Consider the following 6,574-nt stretch of genomic DNA (forward strand, 5'->3'; position numbering starts at 1 on the left):
AGTGACCGTGCCAATAAGATCAATCAATTCTAACATACTTTTCCTTTCAAACCATTAGATCTTGGAGTCTTAGAAGGCGATCATATTTTTTAAAAAGGAAGTACCTGAGCTAGCGGAAAAAGACACCATAATGTCATATTATTATTTTCATAAAATAAAATAAATTTTAACAGAGTGGGAGGTCGATTTGAATTTTTTTTAAAAAGGTTTTCTCGATCCAAGTAATAACCCCTTTTTCAGTGTAGATACAGAAAAGTGTACTTTGCTATAGACGACGCCTCTTCATCTGGGCAGAGCTAGCGCAGGGCCGAGGACTGCATGCAGATCCTGGTCTCTCTGTTGCGTGTCCCACACGAACAGGAACGAACAGGAGAGGAACAGGAACAGGAACGGGGGCCGTCCATATGCTATTGCTCGATCGCTAGGGCTCACGACTTTCTGAGTTGGCCTGGCCTGGCCTTAAATCTCGCGCACGCACTGCAGAGGACTTGTCATGCGTCGCGCGTCGTACAAGAAAAGCTTGCCGTGTGAGTCATGCATACATGGACGTGAAAGCCAGCAGCGAGCAGTCACGTCAAACCCATAAAACATATATATAATCTGTAATTAATTACCTTTTTTAGCAATGGTGCCTTCTGTTTTTGGAAGAGCAATTGTGCACCATGGTAGTTACTGCTTTTGGAAGAGCATATACAGGAGCGATGCATGGGGTGAGAGATTCATTCATTTATTTTTTGGTCGATCAATGGGGCGTGAGACGGTTGTTGTTGTTGTTGATGTGGTGGTGAAATTAAGAGTGTTAAATTAATTAGAACAGGTAGGTGTGGTGCAGTAGGAACTGAGCCTTGCAGGGTGTAGGCGTAAAGCTGCGCCGGATCCTCCAAATTTGTGCAGGTGGGAAAAGATCTCCGCGGCAGTTGCAAGGCCACCTACATTTACGTTCTTTATATATATATATATATATATATATATATATAAATGATATGCAAAATACCTTGTATATCTCATGAGTACTTAATATAAAATTTTTTTAAAATTTTTTTTAGTTTAGAATTTAGACTTTAGGATTTCTACTTAGACTTTAATTTTTATGATTTTATGATTTATTATTTAGATTAAAGAAAGTAAAAAAATTTAATATATATATATATTAAAAAATAAAAATTAAAAGGGCATTTTTATTCAAATCATCAAAAAAAAAATTATTATTAAAACAATGCATTATATCATTTCAATCTATTTTTATTTCTTAAAATATTTTTATTTTAGATAAATATTATAGCAATTATAATCTCATAACTATTACAATTATATAGTTGTAACAGTTACGATTCATAGTTGCTACAATATAATATTGACTAGAAATGATTGCTATAACTGTGCATCAACTATGATTTCATAACTATAATAATATAATATTGATCAGTGTTGATAAATAAAAAACTATCTATGCTTTAGTAGTTATGATTCGTAACTATTAAAATATAATATTGATTTATTATTGATTAAAAATGAAGTGTTCATATTGTAGAGCTATAAATTGTAACTGATACAATATAATGTTAATAGTGTTGATCAGAATTAAGTATTCATGTTGTAATAATAATGATCTCGTAACTACTATAATAACGTTAAAAATAAAATTATTTTTGAAATAAAAGTGTGTTAAGGTATGTGTTGGTGCAAATAACCTCAGGTCAAGGTTGACCAAATTGACCAAGCTCGATTTGACTCGAGTTGAATTTTGATGTTTGATCAATATATTGGTTAGGTGTCAAGTGGGTCATGGAGGACCGGACACTTGGCATGAAATAGAAAGTCCAAGTGGGTCAAGGTTGATCGAACACTTGGTGATTGGAAGTCCAATAAGGAAGTTGACAAGTGGAAAGTCCAAGTGGGATAAGATTGATTGGACACTTGACACGAGATGGAAAGTCCAAGTGAGTCAAAGTTGATCGAACATTTGGTGATTGGAAATCCAATAAGGAAGTTGGCAAGAGGAAAGTCCAAGTAGATTAAGATTAACTGGACACTTGGTACGAGATGGGAAGTCCAAGTGAATCAAGATTGACTAGACACTTGGCACGAGATGGAAAGTCCAAGTGAGTCAAGGTTGACCGAACACTTGGTGATCGGAAGTCCAATAAGGAAGTTGGCAAGAGGAAAGTCCAAGTGGATTAAAGTTGACCAGACATTTGGCACGAGATGGAAAGTCCAAGTGGGTCAAGATTGACCGAACACTTGGTGATCGGAAGTCCAATAAGGAAGTTGGCAAGAGGAAAGTCCAAGTAGGTCAAGGTTGACCGGACACTTGGTGATATGAAGTCACGGCAGGTCAAGGTTGACCATATGCTAGGCAACAAGACGTTTTGATAGGTCAAGGATGATCGGATGTTATGCAAAGGAAGTTGGAAACGACATAGCAAACTTTCGAAGGTCATAACTTTTGACTTGGATATCGGAACGGGACAATCTTTGGTGCGAAATGAAGCTCGTTCAAAGATGTATCTTTTTACTCAAATAAACTCGACTGATTATGTGTATCAGTTGACTGATTTGAATCAGAATCTGAATAAAAGCAAATCAACTCAACTGATCAGGGTAATCAGTCGATTGATTAGATTAATCAGTCGCGACTGATGATATTTTAAAAGTGTACAGAAACAAATCAATTCGACTGATTGAAAAATTAGTCAACTGTTTGAAAGATCAGTCAACTTATTGACAAATCAGTCGATTGATATTTGAAAATCGATAAAATCAGATAGATTTCAGAATGTTTAAAAGTCGTTATTTGGTCGCTAACCATATCAGTCGACTAGGTAGAGGATATCAGTCGATTGATAGGCGGAAATCAACCCTAACATCAACTGTATAAGTAAGATTCTATTTGTAGAAGGTGCTAGTTCTTGGGGGTTTGAGGACGAAGTGCTGCTGCATTTCCATACCAACAAGAGGCTATTCCAAGCAACAAGAAATCATCCAAAGCAAGATCTCATTTGTAAAAGTATTTTTGCTTTAATTTGTATTTGTATTCCTATTTCTTATTGTATTGTTGTGTTCTTGTAAGAACAAACTTTTGAGAGACTTCTCCGCCTTCGGAAAATATCCGAAAAGGAGGAGTTCATAGTGGAGGTAGATAGATCGGAGCGGACCCTTGGATTAGTCGCCTCAAGGAGGTGGATACCAATTAAAATCCAGGAGTTATGCATGTGGAGTCACGTTTGAATCAAGGTTTTCGCTGCGCATTCAAACGATGAGCATAAGATCAAGACGAGAAGCAATCGGAGCTATTCACCCCCCTTCTAGCTCACACGGATCCTAATAGTATGTTGAAGTGTTGTTTCCATAATAAATGGAAAAAACTTTTTTGACGATTTCAAATAAAAAGGAGGCTCTTTTGATTTTTTAAAATATTTTTATATATGTATATATGAATAGAATAAACTCTTTGGAACTACACTCTTTGTACTCTTAGAACATATTTATAGTATCAGAATGAAATTAATAGTTTCTCTTCGTATCAAGAATGTATATTATTGTAGTTAGAGTATAGGAAATTAATAGTTTATCTAGACGATTATAGGAAATAAAGTTCATTAATCGTGTCTAAAATTTTCTCTTGTATCTATAAATACCCTTATACTTGGCATTTTAAATATAGAGAAAAATTATATTTCCTTCCTCTCTAATAAAGTGGTCTTAGAGCCTTGTTGGACTCAAATGACCAACAATGAAGTTACTTAATTCTTTCATCTCATACAAGAGAATTATGAAAAGTGGTGTCTAAAGATGAAAGCTTGTTTGGCTTTCAAGATAAGTAGGACATAGTAGAGAAAGTGATCTAGTAGAAATTATTGAATCTGTTAATTCATGTACAAATATTGAAAATAATCTTTTATAATCTGTTGATTCTATCGAAGAATATTAGAAAATAGACAACCAAACTTGTGTATAGGGAAGAAAATGACGTTGTTATAAATAATATTAATAAAAAATATCTTTAAAATATGTGTTTAAATAGATTCAAAATAAAATCCTAACTTACAAAAGTCAAAAATACCCTCAAATTTAGAAAAAATTATTATAAATAATAAAAAATATGTTCGAAACCTCTAAAAAAAAGTACTAAACGATGAGCTCAAAAATGGATTGGTATTTGTTCCACTTATATTAAATAGATGTTTCTAAACGAGCTTCGATTAGCAACTGACTGCGTCTCGTTCTAACACTCAAGTTAAAAATTATAACCTTCGAAAGTTTGCCCTATTGAATCCACCTCAGAAAGGCTATGAGATATCTTAAAATGAAGATGATTTATCTTAAGTAGAGAAGGATGCTTTATCAAAGAGATATAAGAAGGATAAGAAGCCTTTACCCTCATCCATCAATGTTTGGATGATTCAATATTCAAGAACATGATAGATGCTACTGCTTTACAGGAAGTTCTTAGACTACAAAGAAAGAAGGTGAAACTTCAATCACTATAAGATGTGATTTTGATTGAAGCATTATAGTTGAAAGAATATGAATCCATCTCAAATTATTGTTCAAGGGTGTAGGCAATTGTGAATTAAATGAAGAGAAAAGAATAGAACATGTACATGTAGTGGGAAAAGTTCCTCATTCTTTGAGGAACAAAAGGTTTAGACTCAATGATCATTGAAGAATTAGAAGGTTCACTATAAACCCATAAAGAAAAGATCAAGAGAAAACAAGAAAAGCATGGAGCAAGTTCTTAAAGCTAAGGCTATGTTGAAGAATGATGGAAGAGGAAACGACTATTATAGAGGACGTTGACATGATCAAATTGGATTAGGTAGAGGAAATAGAGACAACTATAATCATGGAAAAAAAAAGCTAATCATCACCTAGAGGTTGTGAAAGAACAAGAGTACGAGGATAAGACTATTATCCAACTTCAAATGGAAGGAGATAAAACAAATCTAAAGTTGAATGCTATACTTTCAAATGCGAGAAAACCCCTATTTCCAATGTGCCTAGTTGAGAGTATAACATTCAACTTTAGAAATAATGACTCATTTTGTATCCAGTCGACTGCTAATATAGGTGTCTAAACCTATACTTTCAAATGCGAGAAAGACTATTATCTAAAGGGTGAAACAATATTTGCCCTAAGAACCTCTAGAAATGTTAACCTTAAAACCTCCACAAAACCCTTCTTTATAGGTGGTCGTTGAGTCTAGAAGATGTTGTCCAATCGACTGCTAATATACCTTCAACCGATTGCTTCACTATTGCTACATTAGAATTCAAACTTTTACCTACATCTTTATTCTGCTAGCAACTCTTTCTTGCTTTTCTTCGCCTAGTAGCAGTTGATTATGTTGGTGCAAATAGACATGAATGGTCAAACTAGAGTTTTGATGTAATTGACAAAGGTTTAAAGTTAGTTTCATATTTGACTAATATTTTATGTCAAATGTGCAAATGTAGATTATCTAGACATTACCATTCAATTGCAATGCAAAAAACTAATAAGAGTTGACAAAAGACTAATTTGGTTGAGATCAACTAGATGTTTGGCTAGTAAAGTCTAGAAGGTGTAGGTAGGAATCAAGAGTTCAACAAATATTGATACGTGAAGTCCTAGAAGATTAAGGTAGACATGATACTAGGAAGGCGAGAAGTCTTGATAGATTAAGGACGATTGGATTCTAGACAAAAGAAAAATAGGGAAGATGAACTTCTACTAAATGAAATGTGAGACAGCAGACTTGCAGAAAAGAAAAAGTGAAAGAGCAACATCTAAAATGAATTAGGGTAGCTTTCTCATATTAGGTAATGACTTAATCAAGAAACAAATGTTTCAATATTGATGCCAACGGACTAGTTGATTGATTTGCATGGTTGATCGATATTTTGGCTAGAAGTTCTATTCAAAATCCACTCAATTAATTTCTCTGCTAGTCGATTGATATTTAAATTTTAATTATTATAAATTTAAAATAGGATAAACTCAAGGTTAGTTGATTGCCAAGATATTAATAGTTGATTAAGGGCAAAGTCAAGAACAGATTTGGTCAAAGAATAACACAATCGAGTTAAACTTCAATGTAGTTAACCGATGGTCAAAGTCTAGCTAATTGATGATAAAATCAGTAGAAGTATCAATCAAAGGATAAATTATTTAAGTGCAAACTACTGATGACATAGTTAGCTAGTGACAAATTCAGACGATCAAGAAGATGATGTTTTGAGTCACAAGATTTGGTCTTAAAATTATTTTTTTAAGTTGATATATGGTAAGCAAGCAATCAATTGATGACATAATCAGTGAATGAACAAGTCTAAATCTAGATACAATAGTGAATGTATCAAGAGTGAGTTGTAATGAAGATAGTAGACTGATAGTTAAGGATCGATTGAAGGCTGATAAAGATCATAGTATAAGATGCTGAAAACTTTTGCAATGAAATTTAGTTTAAATGCAAGAATATAATAAATTAGTTGTTTATTTTATTTTATTTTTCTTTCTTTCCATTTTAATCATGATTTGTTAGATTTATAACCATGCTCAATCATAGTATCCAAACATTTTAAAAGCGTTTAA

Source organism: Curcuma longa, chromosome 14, assembly GCF_044706935.1.
Source record: "Curcuma longa cultivar G26 ecotype Majalengka, Jawa Barat chromosome 14, ITB_CL_G26_1.1, whole genome shotgun sequence".
In the NCBI taxonomy this organism is placed as follows: Eukaryota; Viridiplantae; Streptophyta; class Magnoliopsida; order Zingiberales; family Zingiberaceae; genus Curcuma; species Curcuma longa.